General features: G+C 38.2%; 1 pseudogene; it reads left to right on the top strand.

Moving 5' to 3' along the window:
* Window positions 1-15926, top strand: part of LOC142523473 (uncharacterized) — a 41289-nt pseudogene extending 25363 nt beyond the window's left edge.
* The last annotated feature ends 1624 nt before the right edge of the window (window positions 15927-17550 follow it).

Below are 17550 nucleotides of genomic sequence, written 5' to 3' on the forward strand. Positions count from 1 at the left end.
TCTAGTGCAAGTTAGAAGAGGAACAAGTAATCCGGTCGTGGACCTGATTCGAAGATTAAAGAATTAGATCGAAGAACGTTCGTAGAGATTTACAACAAGAGCTACGTCCGCTAATACCGGAGTAGTTGGTGCCAAGTGAAATTATTCACCAAAGGTATAATTCTTTAACATCCTATGAATGTTTATTTGTTAAAATCATACGAGCGCCCAAAGCAAACATATTTTGATTGTCAAAATAAACAAAAAATTTTAAAAACTTCCGCTGCGTTTGGGCGTGTAGAAAACCGGGATCCAACACTGTCCTCAAGTGATCCATATCTTTCCAAAATATATAGATCGATAGTGACGGAGCCAATCGAGGCGGGTGGGTGCGATCGTCCCCCTAAATTTTTTAATTTAATTGATTATGGGCCTAAAAATAATTATATTTTTCACTTTCTTCCCTAATATTTGATATTATCTCCCCCTAAAAGTTTTTTTAATTTTTTTTTCCCCGACTCCATTTTCTAGTTCCGTCCCTATAGATAGCGACCATAGATTTCAATTTCAATCCACTCAAATCTTTTCTCCTCTCTCTATAATCATATTCTCGTCAGTTTTCGAGTAATAACGGCCAAGACTGGATTTTAAAAAATGTAAAATCATAATTTTGCTTTTTTATGAAATCAAAATTCAAATTTAAAATTCGAACATGTGAGTTGATTTGTTTAACATAAAAATAAAATATTAAATTTGTGTGTATCAGATTTTAGGTGTTGTGTGCAGGTGTTGTAACACATATCCATAACATGCAACAGAATAAATTAGTTAACCATACAAATAAAGTTTTGAGATTAAAACAAGACAAACTAAATCATGCACAAGTATGAAACTTGTACAGGGCGTCAGGGCAACATATTCATTAGAAAATGGTAAATAGTTTACAAAACTAATACTAATGAAACTACAAAAACAATCTTCCTTAATAGGTCAAGGAAGTAATGTAGTGCCCAAATTCAGTACACGTATAACACATGCGTTATTTAAATTGTTAAATATTTTATTTAAGTTTAAAGTGATGTTAGTGATGCATGATTTATTTAAATTGCATTATTTTAATGTTTATGTGATGAACGTTAAAATGTTTTTTTTTTCAAGTTTCATGTTTCAGGCGATTACTCGAGGCGGGGTCGAAGAGATGAGACCGGGGATGATTTTTGGTAATAATTTAAAATGTAGTATTTTATTTTAAGTTGAGGATGAGGCATTTTAAAGGATTTACTAAGCCTTAGTATTTTTAAAAGCCTAAGTTATTTATTTGAGTGAGTTTAGAATTTTTAAAACTTTTAAAGTTTAGCAAGTGTGTTTTTATTTTTTTTTAAATTGGGACTTGGCTTCTAGTGAGGATTAACATTTTTATTAGCCTTTTTATTAGCACATTTAATTAATATTTTTAATTGTGTAATTAAGCCATTTAATTCACTAATTAAACACAAAACTCACACTCACACACACACTTTTACACACACCTATACACGACACAACACACACACACACATTCAGATTTTTATTTTTTTAAGAGCAAAACTAGGGTTCTTCCTCCTAGAAGCAGCCGCCGCCCCACTTCCCCATTAAATTCCCAGCAATTTTCGTGTGTTCTCTTCAAAGATTTTAGCGCCACCTTCGTCCCGGATCAATCCTCACGCCATATCCACTTCGGTATCGTCGTTACAGTATTTCAAATCATCTAAAAGGCACGTATATTCCGTTATTGCTGCATCGATCTCGTCATATTATGCGTTATGTTGTTATTTATGCGTAAAAATACATGTGTGATGCGTAGAAGTTTGAGCAATTGTGTTTAGATCACTTTTGAAACCTATTTTTAGATCTAAAATTTCGTTTTTACTGTCCTTTTTAAATACTGCGATTTTTCGATCGCGATTCTGAGAAAACTTTCAACACAAAAAACGTAGAACTTTTTGATACCTTCGATTTGATATAAAATTCGAAATTTTTGGACTAAAATTGAGTGAGTTATGGTGTTTTTCGTGGGACTACTCAAACTGCGTTTTCAGAAAATTATGATATTGATGCGTTCTTGAAGTTTTAATGTGGCAGGCTTCGTTGGGGATCGATGGATGATCGTTGCTGCGTATAGGTTTAATGGTAATGATGTTGGGAGTATTATTGAGGTTTCATTTCATGTCGATAGGCACTGGGATTAATTAGAAGTCGTAGGGAATGATTTGATGTCAATTACCGTATTTTTGTGTCGTATGTGTCGTAGGTTGAACGTCGTGGCTTTGGGACATTTGTAAGAGTTTGGTTCGATGTTAGGGTATACTCGGATGGGTCTCGGGGTGTCGGTTCATGGTCCGTACAATCGAGTCTAGAATGATAAGCATCGCGTGTATTGAAATTTCGTGAGTTTGCACTTCCCGCAGCTACACGGACCCTCTCACGGACCAGAGCACGGGGTCCGTGTCTTTGCTTCCTTCGCGGTGCCAAATTCCAGAGACTAGACAGACCCGTAGACGGACCCTAGCACGGGGTCCGTAGTCCTCGCTTATTTTCAGTGTCTTTTTACCAAGCCTAGACGGACCCTTAGACGGACCCTGACACGGGGTCCGTGCCCTTCGTTTTCTTCGAGTATACAGACACAGTATCTACACGGACCCGGACCTGGACCCGGAGGGGTGCACGTGGTCCGTGTACTCCAGTCTTTTGGGAATTTTCTTAGGGGTCAATTGGGATTTCAGGTCATGGTTTAGTGCAATGTTTAACAAAGTTGAGTCACGAGAATTAAGAACATCCTAAGGAAAAGATTGAGCTTGAACATAAGTACGAATACCTACGTCTAAGTTATGAAAGTTAAGCTTTTAAATTCATGTTAGTATGTGCTGCAACGGCCCCAAACGAAATCCAACGAATCCCTCAACGTCAAGTAGGTATGTTGACGTGCAAGAAAGTATTTTCAAGTTTTTGAGGTATGCTAAATGTCTTGTGACCAATGTATGTATGGGTTGGAAAACATTAAATCATTAACGGGGACCAACCCACCCCGTTAAAGCATGAACAGGTTTATATCAGGATTGGAAAGCGTTAAAGCATGAACTGGGAACCAATCCACCCGTTAAAGCATGAACATGGATCTCATGTATGTGGCAGTGGGTTCGCCCCTGTCATCCCAGTAATGTGTTTTAGTCTGATCAGGCGATTTATGTTATGGGTCACTTGCTTTGAAACATGCCTCTACGCTAAAAATTATGAAGTTCATGTATGTTCAAGTATGTACAAGTATGCAAGCATGTTTATGAAAGTTTCATTTTATGGCACGTCTAAGTTATGTACGTATGTTCATGTTTAGTGTGAGTTTAAGTTTCAAGTATGTACATTCTATTTTAAAGTTGCATGTGGTTTTATTACGTATTATTCGTTACTCCCAGTTTATACGTGTTGAGTCTTTATATTCACTAGACTTGATCGATGCAGGTGAGGATGTTTATGAGGAGGCTGGAGGTGGGGACCAAGGAACAGGCTTGGACTGAGCGGGAGGCTAAACTCGAGGACCGCCATGTTTTAAGTTTTATGAAAACATTTAATACTTTTGTCAAACTTTAAATTTCAAATCTTTTGTTGCAATAACTTGTGAGTTTATCTCTTTTATCGAATTTTGAATGTTCACGTTTCAATTAAGAAAATTTTAAATTTTTCCGCAAATTTTTAAGTAGTAAAAGTACGGTACATTACAGTTGGTATCAGAGCGGTGTTCTTGTAAAGGGTTATGCCTACTGCCAGTCGCAAGAAGCTCACGAAGTCACACCTCAAGCCTGTAAGTTTTAAGGTTTCAAATTTATGTTATGTAGTAAGCATTAAGTTCTGATTTCAGCATGTGCATATTTTAAAGTTCAAGTTACGTGCATCTTATGTTGTCTATATCATGTTCATGCATGTGGGGTTTACGTGTTGGGTAAATTATTGGAACAGTATGCCTCCTAGACGTGTGATCGACCGTGAAGAAAGGGAGGAGGACATAGAGCCTCGAGAGGAGAGAAGAGACGCTCCTCCACCTCCAGCTCCGGACATGCAGGCACAAATGCTTGCAGATATGACGCGGTTCTTCGCACAGTTTGCGAGGAGCCAGACTGCAGTAGATGCAGGGGAGAGGCCCAGACCGGAGGCGGTGTATGAAAGATTCAGGAGGATGAATCCGAAGGAGTTTTCGGGTACCACTGACCCGATGATAGCGGAAGGATGGATTAAGTCCATCGAGGTAATCTTTGATTTCATGGAACTGACTGATGCAGATAGGGTCAGGTGTGCCACGTTCCTTCTGACAGGGGACGCTAGATTATGGTGGGAGAGTGCGTCAGTGGCAGTCAATCTGCAAGTGTTGCCTTGGAATGGATTCAAAGAGGTTTTCTGCTCAAAGTATTTCACTGAGGAAGTACGCTCTCGCCTAACCAGAGAGTTCATGACGTTGCGTCAAGGGGATAGCAGCGTGGCGGAGTTCATGAGGAAGTTCTAGAGGGGGTGTCACTTTGTGCCCCTGATAGCTAATGATGCCCAGGGGAAGTTGAGGCATTTAATGGATGGATTGCGGCCGATCTTGCGCCGTGATGTGAGAGTAGCTGGTCCTACTACCTATGCAGTTGCCGTGTCCAGGGCTTTGGCGGCAGAGCAGGATCAGAGGGATATCGAGGCCGACCGACAGGGCAAGAGTCCCTATCAGGCTCCACAGCAACATCAACAACGACCTCAAGTCTAAGAGGCCGTTCCAGGGGTCGCCAGGGAAGAAGCCATATTAGGGACCGCCAAAAGGCAAGGGTCCAATTCAGCAGCAGAAAGCTCCTCAGAGGCCAGCAGAGTACCCGGTGTGCCCGAAATGCAACCGCCAGCATCCGGGGCAGTGTTTGTATGGGTCAGGCAAGTGTTTCAAATGTAGGGGCCAGTGACCACATGCTGAAGGAGTGCCCACAGTGGAAGCAGCCAGCTCAGGGCAGAGTATTCGCCATGCATGCACAGGAGGCGAACCCAGACACGACACTTTTGACTGGTAACTTATTTAATTCGGCACTGTATTAAATTTTTGCCTTCCGTGTTGGAATTTTATTTGGGATTATTAGTGTGCTAGTAAAATTTTTGAGTGACTTGGGATATTGATTTCTACTATGCTTGAGATTAATGTTAGAAATTTTGGGGATATAAGTTTTGTGTTGTGCTAACGTCTCTCAGGAAATATCTTCATTAAGAGAATTGCTACTCAGGCCCTGATAGACTCCGGGGCCACCCATTCATTTATCTCGGAAACATTCGCTAGTCGCTTGGATATCAAGACCATTGGACTCGATGTGAGTTATTCAGTAACTGTCCCATCAGGGGAAGAAATATCAGCTACTAGCGTGGTCAGAGACATCGATCTCGAGCTGCAGGGCCACTTAGTGTATGCAGACTTGATAGTGCTGCCAATGCCGGAATTCGATATTATTTTAGGAATGGACTGGCTGACGAAGAATAGGGTCTTGATTGACTTCTAGAAGAGATCAGTGCTAGTAAGACCTTTGGGTATGGAGCAGTTTCTCTTCGAGCCAGCTAGATGGAGGAGTTTCCCTCGCATGATATCTTGCATGCAGGCGCGGAAACTTATTTCCAAGGGGTGTCAGGCTTTCTTGGCCAGCATCATTTCAACACATGACATACCCACTCTATCAATATCAGATGTGCCAGTAGTCAGAGACTTCCCAGACGTCTTTCCTGACGACGTCACAGGTCTTCTACCAGAGAGAGAGGTGGAGTTTGCGATTGATCTCATGCCAGGCACAGTTCCAAGTTATTTGCGAAGTTCAGTAAGTGTGAATTCTGGTTGGAAAAGGTAGCATTTTTGGGTCACATAGTGTCTAGCAGTGGAATTGAGGTGGATCCAGCGAAGGTGGCAGCCGTTAAGGAATGGGTTGAACCGAAGAATGCTTCAGAGATCCGCAGCTTTCTGGGTTTAGCCGGTTACTACCATAAGTTTATTCATGGGTTTTCGTCCATAGTAGTGCCACTCACTTCACTGACCAAGAAGAATGCTAAATTCGTTTGGAGCGATGAATGTCAGAAGAGCTTCGATACTTTGAAGCAAGCTCTTATTTCAGCGCCAGTGTTAGCCATGCCAACAGGGCAAGGAGATTTTGTGCTATACACCGATGCATCTAAGCTCGGGTTAGGCGCAGTGTTGATGCAATATGGTCGGGTGATAGCTTATGCTTCCAGACAGTTGAAGGTACTTGAGAAGAATTATCCGACTCACGATCTGGAATTAGCCGCCGTCGTCTTTGCGTTGAAGATATGGAGGCACTAATTGTATGGCAAGAGGTGTCAGATATTCACTGATCACAAGAGTCTCAAATATTTCTTCACACAGAAAGAACTGAACATGAGACAGAGATGGTGGTTAGAGTTGGTGAAAGACTACGACTGTGAAATTAGCTACCATCCGGGGAAAGCTAATGTAGTGGCAGACGTCTTGAGCCGGAAAGTCGTATTTGTAGCTCAGTTGTCAGTACAGAGACCTCTTCAATCTGAGATTCAGAGGTTTGGTTTAGAAGTTTATCGCAAGGGCAGAGCTCCGAGGCTGTCTAATCTGACAGTCCAATCTTCCTTGCTTGACCGTATTCGTACAGATCAGCCTTCAGATGAGCAGTTACAGAAATGGAGGCTGAAGGATGAAGCCAAGGGCAGTGCTCTCTACACAGTGTCAGATGGTATTGTGAGATACAGAGGTAGAATGTGGGTGCCTAGCGTTGATTCGATCAGAGAGGATATTCTGACAGAGGCACATGCATCTCCGTATTCTATTCACCCAGGAGGTACCAAAATGTACAAAGACTTGCAAGTTTTGTATTGGTGGCCAGGGATGAAGCGAGACATCTGCAGATTCGTATCTGAATGCCTCACTTGTGAGCAGGTGAAGGCAGAACATCAGAGGCCAGCAGGAATACTTAAGCCACTCCCCATCCCAGAGTGGAAATGGTAGAATATTACAATGGACTTTGTGGTTGGTTTGCCGAGGTCAGTCAGAGGATCAAATTCTATTTGGGTTATAGTGGACCAACTCACCAAGTCAGCACATTTCCTGCCAGTGAAGACGACTTTCTCCATGACGTAGTATGTGGAGCTTTATATCAAGGAGATAGTTCGATTGCTTGGGATCCCAGTTTCTATTGTATCCGACAGGGACCCGAGGTTTACATCGTCCTTCTGGAAGAGTTTACATGCAGCCATGGGGACGAAGTTGCTTTTCAGTACCGCTTTTCACCCGCAGACAGATGACCAGTCTGAGCGAATGATTCAGATTTTGGAGGAATTATTGCGAGCCTGTATGATCGATTTCCAGGGGACCTGGGAATCGAAGCAACCTCTAGTGGAGTTTACCTACAACAACAGTTTTCAATCATCCATAGGTATGGCTCCCTACGAGGCATTGTATGGAACGAAGTGCAGATCACCGATTCATTGGGATGAAGTCGGTGAAAGAGCAGAACTTGGCCTAGAGATAGTTCAGCAGACCACAGATGTGGGGGTCAAGATCCGAGACAGGATGAAGACCGCCCAAAGTCGCCAAAAGATTTATGCTGATAAGAGAAGAAGAGATCTCGAGTTTGCCGTAGGTGATCACGTCTTCGTGAAGATAGCACCCATGAAAGGTGTTATGAGATTTGGAAAGAAAGGCAAGCTCAGTCCGAGGTTTATTGGACCGTTTGAAATTCTGGACAAAGTTGGGACACTAGCTTATCGTGTTGCCCTTCCGTCGAATCTGGCCGGGCTGCACAATGTGTTCCACGTCTCAATGCTGAGGAAGTACCTAGCTAACCCTTCGCATGTTCTGAGTTATGAGCCGTTGCAGCTTGCTCCAGATCTGACATATGAGGAAAGACCTTTTCAAATCCTAGACAGACAGGAGCGTAGACTTCGGAACAAGGTGACCAAGCTGGTCAAAGTCCGTTGGCTGAACCAATCAGTGGAGGAAGCCACTTGGGAAGCCGAAGCAGATATGAGAATTCGCTATCCGGAGTTGTTTGGTAAGATTTAATTTTGAGTACGAAATTTATATAAGTGGGGGAGGAACTGTAGTGCCCAAATTCAGTACACATATAACCCATGTATTATTTAATTTGTTAAATATTTTATTTAAGTTTAAAGTGATGTTAGTGATGCATGATTTAGTTAATTGCATTATTTTAATGTTTATGTGATGCACGTTAAAATGTTTTTTTTTTCAAGTTTGGTAATTTAAAATGTAGTATTTTATTTTAAGTTGAGGATGTGGCATTTTAAAGGATTTACTAAGCCTTAGTATTTTTAAAAGCCTAAGTTATTTATTTGAGTGAGTTTAGAATTTTTAAAACTTTTAAAGTTTAGCAAGTGTGCTTTTATTTTTTTTAAATTAGGGACTTGGCTTGTAGTGAGGATTAACATTTTTATTAGCCTTTTTATTAGCACCTTTAATTAATATTTTTAATTGTATAATTAAGCCCTTTAATTCCCTAATTAAACACAAAACTCACACACACACACTTTTTTACACACACCTATACACGACACAACACACACACACATTCGAATTTTTATTTTTTTAAGAGCAAAACTAGGGTTCTTCCTCCTAGAAGCAGCCGCCCCACTTCCCCATTAAATTCCCATCAATTTTCGTGTGTTCTCTTCAAAAATTTTAGCGCCACGTTTCGTCCCAGATCAATCCTCACGCCATCTCCGCTTCGGTATCATCGTTACGGTATTTCAAAGCATCTAAAAGGCACGTATATTCTGTTATTGCTGCATCGATCTCGTCATATTATGCGTTGTGTTGTTATTTATGCGTAAAAATACATATGTGATGCGTAGAAGTTTGAGCAATTGTGTTTAGATCACTTTTGAAACCATTTTTAGATCTAAAATTTCGCTTTTACTGTCCTTTTTAAATACTGCAATTTTTCGGTCGCGATTCTTAGAAAACATTCAACACGGAAAACGTATAACTTTTTGATACCTTCGATTTGATATAAGATTCGAAACTTTTGGACAGAAATTGAGTGAGTTATGATGTTTTTTTTGGGACTGCTCAAACTGCGTTTTCAGAAAATTATGATATTGATGCGTTCTTGAAGTTTTAATGTTGCAGGCTTCGTTGGGGATCGATGGGTGATCGTTGCTGCATATAGGTTTAATGGTAATGATGTTGGGAGTATTATTGAGGTTTCATTTCATGTCGATAGGCACTGAGATTAATTAGAAGTCGTAGGGAACGATTTGATGTCAATTGCCGTATTGTTGTGTCGTATGTGTCGTAGGGTGAACGTCGTTGCTTTGGGGCATTTGTACGAGTTTGGTTCGATGTTAGGGTATACTAGGATGGGTTTCGGGGTGTCGGTTCATGGTCCTTACAATTGATTCTAGAATGATAAGCATCGCGTGTATTGAAATTTCGTGAGTTTGAACTTCCCGTAGCTACACGGACCATGGCACGGGGTCCGTGTCTTTGCTTCCTTCGCGGATGCCAAATTCCAGAGACTAGACGGACCCTAGCACGGGGTCCGTGTCCTCACTTCTTTTCGGTGTCTTTTTACCGAGCCTAGACGGACCCTTAGATGGACCCTGTCACGGGGTCCGTGCCCTTCCTTTTCTTCGAGTATACAGACACATTATCTACACGGACCCGGACCTGGAGAGTTGCACGGGGTCCGTGTACTCCTAGTCTTTTGGGAATTTTCTTAGGGGTCAATTGGGATTTCAGGTCATGGTTTAGTGCAATGTTTAACAAAGTTGAGTCACGGGAATTTAGAATGTCCTAAGGAAAAGATTGAGCTTGAACGTAAGTACGAATACCTACGTCTAAGTTATGCAAGTTAAGCTTTTAAATTCATGTTCGTATGTGCATCAACGGCCCCAAACGGAATCAACGAATCCCTCAACCTCAAGTAAGTATGTTGACGTGCAAGAAAATATTTTCAAGTTTTTGAGGTATGCTAAATGTCTTGTGACCAATGTATGTATGGGGTTGGAAAGCGTTTAAGCATGAACGGGGGACCAACCCACCCCGTTAAAGCATGAACGGGTTTATATCAGGATTGGAAATCGTTAAAGCATTGAACGGGGACCAATCCACCCGTTAAAGCATTAACAGGGATCTCATGTATGTGGCAGTGGGTTCGCCCCTGTCATCCCAGTAATGTGGTTTAGTCTGATCATGCGATTTATGTTATGGGCCACTTTCTTTGAAACATGCCTCTACGCAAAAATTATGAAGTTCATGTATGTTCAAGTATGTACAAGTATGCAAGCATGTTTATGAAAAGTTTCATTTTATGGCACGTCTAAGTTATGTACGTATGTTCATGTTTAGTGTGAGTTCAAGTTTCAAGTATGTACATTCTATTTTAAAGTTGCATGTGGTTTTATTACGTATTATTCGTTACTCCCAGTCTATACGTGTTGAGTCTTTAGACTCACTAGACTTGATCGATGCAGGTGAGGATGTTTATGAGGAAGCTGGAGGTGGGGACCAAGGAGCTGGCTTGGACTGAGCAGGAGGCTAAACCCGAGAACCGCCATGTTTTAAGTTTTATGAAAACATTTAATACTTTTGTCAAACTTTAAATTTCAAATCTTTTGTTGCAATAACTTGTGAGACGTACAGTTTATCTCTTTTATCGAATTTTGAATGTTCATGTTTCAATTAAGAAAATTTTAAATTTTTCCGCAAATTTTTAAGTAGTAAAAGTACTGTACGTTACAAGTAAAGTGCATCCCAAACAATAAATTATGAAAATACAGATGCATTATTTGTATTGCTGAAAACCCGGAGACGCACGTTACTGTTCGATCAATACTTTGCACGAGTGTTATCTGCGAGTGTCTTCAACACCTTACAGCAACACTGTAAAACCAACGTGAGTTAATCACACGAAATCTTCACTTCTTCAGTTTCTCTGCACGCCTTGACAATAAACACCAAAATTTACGCACACTTCTCTCTCTGTCTCGTACAACTACTGCTCTAAAGTTCTCACTTACTTTTTTCCCCTTTTTGCTAGATTTCATTCCTTGTCCTCTTTTAGCAAGATTTGATTCCTTGTGTGGAGTCCTACACAATTAGGAAATAAAGAATTTCATTAGTAAAAAAATCTTTTGAATAAAAATAAAATTTCTAGAGAAGTTATCATTAGCCTTAATAAAACTATCACAATTTTATAAAGCAAAAACAAGTATACGAGGAAAATTAACTTAGTTTAGAAAGAAAAAAATTCTATCACTACAACAAAAACGCAAAACGACAACGGATATTATCCGTTATAGTAGTGCCAGAAAATCGTTGTAATTGACAGTGTTGTTGAAAGTGCGCTCAACGACAAATGTTTTAAACTGTTGTCGTACCTATCATATTGCGACGGTTTTTGAAAAACTGTCGCTAATTAGCGACAGATATTACCGTCTCTAATTAACGACGGTTTATGATATACCGTCGCTAATTTTAGCAAAAATTAGCGACGGTTTTTGACTAACCCGTCGCTAATTTGCGACGGCTTAGACATAATATTTCGCTAATTTTTTAAGTAAAAATAAAAAAAATAATTTTATAATTTAATAAATCTACCAAAAAAAACTTACAATCTGACTAAGCAAATAATATTCATGATCTTAACTAACACTTAGAAATTTAACAAGAATTGAAGTGAAAAAACTTACCCTAAATCGAATCTAAAATCATTTAAGAGAAAAAAATTTATCGTAGATGTGGACAGTGTGGAGGAAAATGGACCGAAAACGCGAGTATTTATAGACAATTTGCGACAGTTTTACCAAAAACCGTCGCTAATGTTTATTAAATCGTCGCTATTAGTGATGGTTAACCAAAACCTTCGCTATTAGCAACGATTGTTTAATAGCGATGGTTTTTGTTTAAACCGTCGTTATTTTAAAAATTGCGACGGTTCTAAAATATTCTCCAAATTCGTCGCTAATTAACAGCGGTTCGCTAAAACCGTTGTCTTTTCTCCAAAAAAACACGTTAATCCACAATGGTTTTCTAAAATCGTTATCGTTTGTCCAAAAAAACCGTTATCTTTTAATTTTTTTGGGGGGGTTGCTTAAAATAAATGCTCAATAACGGTTTTAACTAAAATTGTTGTTAAAAAATAAAAGACAACGGTTTTTTGTAAAATCGTTGTCTTTTAAGTGTTGTGTATTCAGTATTTTCTTGTAGTGCATATTTAATGGCAAAAACTTGTGTGAGACGGTCTCATAGGTCGTATCTTGGGAGGCATATCTCTTATTTGGGTCATCAATAAAAAAATATTATTTTTTATGCTAAGAGTATTAAATTTTATTGTGAATCTCAGTAGGGTTGACTCGTCTCACATATAAAGATTCGTGAGACTGTCTCACAAGAGATCTACTCATATTTAATTATCTCAATATTATCATCAAGGAAGGAAATTATTAAAGAATATTAAGAATAAAATATTCCTTTCAGGACAAATTTGGAAGTTTTCAACGCTAAAAACAAAGACAGTGTTGGATCTCGGTTTTCTCGTGCTCAAAACGCAGTGGCAAGTTTAAAATTTTTCATTTATTTTGACAATCAAAATAAAATAAAAATTTTAAAATTCCGATGCATTTTGGGCACGAGAAAACCGAGATCCAACACTGTCTGTTTTTAGCGTTGAAAACTCCCAAAATATATTTGTTTGAGCAATCGTATGGTTTTATGATTAAATATTCATAGGGTATTTTGAAGTTTATACCTTTGGTGAAAGATTTACACGGCACCAACTATTCCGGGGTTAGAGGAGATAGCTCTTGATGAATTCCCTACGAACTTTCTTCAAATCTCCTTTCTTTATTCTTCGAATCAGGTCCACGAGTAGAAGATTTGTTCCTCTTCTAATTTGCACTAGAAAAATTAGAAGAGATTTTACATTGGAGATTAAAGCGTGAAAGACGGCTCAATCTCTTTTGCAAAAGGGGTGGCCAAAAATTTGAGGCTTGACGAGTTGTGATTTTCGAAAAATACAAGGATGGAGGCTAGGGTTATGACTTGTTTTCTCCTTTTTATAAACAAGTCATGAACTAATATCCATAATTAAAATTAATATGCTTGATTAATTAATTGGGCTAGTCCAATTAGTTTAATTAATTAATCAAAGTCCATCAATAATTTTAATTATTTAGTATATTGGACTTGTACTCCTACAAGCCCATTAAACATACTTTCCACTATATTTAATTTAAATTCATTATAAATTCAACATTTGAATTATATTTAAATTATAAATTCAACTTTTGAATTTATTAATTTAAATTCCCAAATAATATAAATTCAACTCTTTGAATTTATATTATTTGGAAATTTAAATTAATAAATTCAAAAGTTGAATTTATAATTAATTTAAATTAAATATAGTGGGAAGTATGTTTAATAGGCTTGTAGGAGTAATTTATTCTCCTCAAACTTTATAAATTCATAAATTCAACTTCTTGAATTTATTTTCTCGAACATTTAATTATCATAAATTCAACTCCTTGAATTTACTATATCATAGTATAAATTCAACTTCTTGAATTTATTCTCTCAACGGGAACAAACGATCAAGTGCTTGTGTGACCTTCAATGGTTCAGGGATAGAGCTAGCCGTGGGTTCTCAACTCCTTGTGATTCAGAACATCAACCTTTATTCGGGCTTACCCTTATTTGCTCCATTCTATGTATCAACAATTGATCATGTGAATGTCAGAAATCATATTTCTGATTAAACCCATTGAACCATGGTAAGAGCGTCTAGTAAGCATCGTCCCATGATTCCCTAGGTATCACTGATAGTGCCTACAAGAACCAATCGATTATGATTAGCGTACAAGTACGGTTCCTCCATCTCATATATCCTAATCGAATCTGCAACCATTGGTTCATCGAGAGTTGCATATTAATTCGATGACTATTTGATACATATAAATAATGGCATCGCATGTACCATTGGAGAACTCCTTCTCCAGTGTACATCTCATACTCTGGCCAGAGATTCCACGCACTAATATTTCATCAGATCACATAGGATATCCACACCCGTAGGTGAGCGGTGAATCTCTGACTACAATGCACTGGCTTTTATATGTGTCGCAACTGTACCCAACCTCGCCACCTGATGACTTTCCTGGAGCCGGTAAACGAGTCAAAGCATAGCCCTAGCATATAGAGCCTCAGTGTTGTCTCGGGTCGTAAGGACTAATGGTGTACAATCATAACCAGGGACTTATCCTCTCGATGAATGATAACCACTTGGAAATTCCGAGGGAGGGTTGTTCGGTATAATCATCATATGACTATCCATCTGCATGTTTGGACATCTCTATGCCCTTACCAAGAAACGCAGTACACAACATCAGATATGCTAGTCTCGAGCTCAAGACAGCTTTATCCATATTTTAGGCGGCTGAATCGACTAGGAACGAATTTAAATTATACAGTGTTTACAAATGAGTTTCAACATCGAATTACGATTCATTTGTATTAAAGTATAATCAAGAATTTTATCTATACTGATTTCATGGGTATACTGATAAAGTAAAACAAGAACATAAAAAGTTAAATTATATTAAAATAAAGAATATTGTTTATTATCCTTGAGTCAATAAATACTATAGCCAACCGTTGGTTTGCAGGGCATCTACTCTTATAGACAGAGCTCGAAATATTTGTTGTTTCATTGGACTATGAAGTTTGTAGTGTCATTACATTGAAGTTTTACTGGCTGAGGTCTATAACGTTTCACAGATAAACAGTACAACTCTTGCTTTCATTATCTTTTGCTTTTATACTTTTTGTTATGTTACCCAAAAAATACGTATATTTTTTCTGTAACATAGAGTTTTTAGATGCCAAAAACAAAGACAAAGGCTCAAAATATTTGCTGGTTAGTAGGTATTGGAAGCAGAGGCGGAGCCACATGGTGGTTTACCCGGGCTAAACCCAATTTTTTTAAAAAAAATGTATATGTAAATTTTATATAATTTTGGAATAATATGATATTAGCCCGGGTAGATCAATTTAAAATATTAAAGGATTTTAGAGTTTAAAATTTCAACTCGGGCGGAGCCATATTTTTGGCTCCGCTACTGATTGGAAGCTTGTAGTGCTGTATTTTTTTCTACTCGAACTATGCGAATATATTTTTCTTTATCATTGGATAAATTGTTCGTGATTCTTTCTAAAATCTAAAATCACATCCAGATCACAGCTGCATGCATGAGTTTTAAATTGAATTATGTTTTTGTGACAGGATCCATCCAAGAACGGGATTCTAGCAGTGCAAACTCAACGAAACAACATAATGGCATCGACCCTTTTGGCGTCCACGGCCATTATGCTAAGCTCCCTAATCACCGTCCTGATGACCGGCAGCAGTGCCTACAACCCTGCAGCAACACGGGTGGTTCACGGTGACCGTGGAGAACCCAAGTTTACCTTAAAGTTTTCCTCGATATTGTTGTGTTTTTTGGTGGCATTCTTGTTGAATGTGCAGTCAATGAGGTACTACAGCCATGCAGGCATACTCATCAACGTCCGGATGAGCCGAAATCTTGATAATAATAACTTTACTGATTGTTCTACGGCTGAGTATGTGGGATGCATTGTGAATAGGGGCAGGTTATTTTTGGTCATTGGGTTTGCGAGCATTTTACTTCTCATTCCCTCTATTCTTGTGGATCTTAGGCTCCATTCCGATGTTCTTGTGCTGCGTGGTGCTGGTTTTCTTGCTCTATTTTTTTGACGTGACGTTCGGTTTAGGATGTGTAGTTTCTGCTGCTCCACAAGAAGAGATTGCATGTGTGGACGAGAGTTCGATTTTTCATAATATGTAGCTTTTGGGATGGTTTTAATTTTTTAATTTTCGTTCGCCCAAAACTTGGTACTTGTTTGATCGGAGTAGTTATATTTTTCGTCCTTTTATATTCTCACGTCCCCATTTCCGTTAGTTTAGTACTACAACTCAAGGTGAATCTTTTTGACAAATCACAAATAGGAGGGATCAAAGCGGTTTGGCTCCAAACCTACGGTGTATTTTTTTTTTATGTATTTTTAATGTGTGTAATATAAATTTTATTCTTGGAACATGAGCTCACGAAAGAAAGTATTAGTGTTAAATAAACAATACTGAAGGATTTAATATTGGTTTCAAGAAAAAAAAGAACCACAACAAAAAAAAATGAAGTTAATGTATGAAAACCAAACTTTGACAATTTACATTACTAAACCCGAAACATGTCAACTTACAAATATAAAATTAAAATTTTCCCTTATTTTTATCTTTTGATGGATTGATGGATGAATAAGAAGTCAATTTGCTCTATGATCATTACCTTGCAACTTAACTTTGTCAGCAGAGTTATGGTAATAAGATGATTATATGTGTTGCGATTACTTTTCTACTTATTTAGTGCTTTTTATTTCAATGTTGCCAACCAAACTTCTTGACCAACGAACAGTACTCTTTGGTAGGTCTTGAAATTTGAAGATAATTCTAAATTGTGTTTTTATATCAAATGTATACTTTTCCAGAAAAATAATAAAATACTTTAAGGGAAAATTTAAGAACTTACAAAAGTCAAGAAACCTAGCGAACTCCAGCCATATTCCAAATTACATCGATTTTTATATCATTTATATGATCGTTTGCTTTGTCTCAAAAGTTTTAGTTTCAATACTACTCACTAGCTTCCTAATTCTCGAACATAATACCTGTCGAGGTCATGGTTTTTCTCGTGTCCAAAACACAGCGGAAGTTTTAAAAGTTTATTTTTACATTCAAAATATTATCTTAGACTATGATTTAAATTAAAGGAACATACATAGGATGTTTAGTAAATTTACCTTTAGTGAAATTTCACTTGGCATCAAATACTCCGGTATTAGCGGACGTAGCTCTTGTTGTAAATTCCTACGAACTTTCTTCAAGAAGTCCTTTTTTGATCTCCTAATCTGGTCCACGACTGGATTACGTGTTCCTCTTCTAACTTGCACTAGAAAGTATAGAAGATATTTTCACATTGGATAGAAAAACTGAGAGGCAGCTCAACCTTGAAAAACTATTCATGGTGGCCAAAAATTGAGAGAAGAAAAGGGAGAGATTTTCGAAATTTGGAATTATGGAGGCTAGGGTTTCAAGTCTTATACTTAAACCATTCTTCATGACCTAATTTCCATAATATAAGATTTAAGCTCCATAATTAACTTTAATGGCTTGATTAATTAATTGAACTAGTTGGACTAGTCCAATTAATTTATCAAAGTCCATTATTCTCTCAATGGGAACAAAATGATCAAGTGCTTGTGTGATCCTCAATGGTTCAGGGATACAGCTAGTCGTGGATTCACAACTCTTTGTGATTCATGACATTTTCCTTTATTTGAGCTTACCCTAATTTGCCTTATTTCATGCACCAACATTTGGTCATGAGAATGTCAGAAATCATCTCTGATTAAAATCCATCGAATCATGGTAAGAGAGTCTAGTAATATCGCCACATGATTCC

Source organism: Primulina tabacum, chromosome 13 (assembly GCF_025594145.1).
Source record: "Primulina tabacum isolate GXHZ01 chromosome 13, ASM2559414v2, whole genome shotgun sequence".
NCBI classification, from domain to species: domain Eukaryota; kingdom Viridiplantae; phylum Streptophyta; class Magnoliopsida; order Lamiales; family Gesneriaceae; genus Primulina; species Primulina tabacum.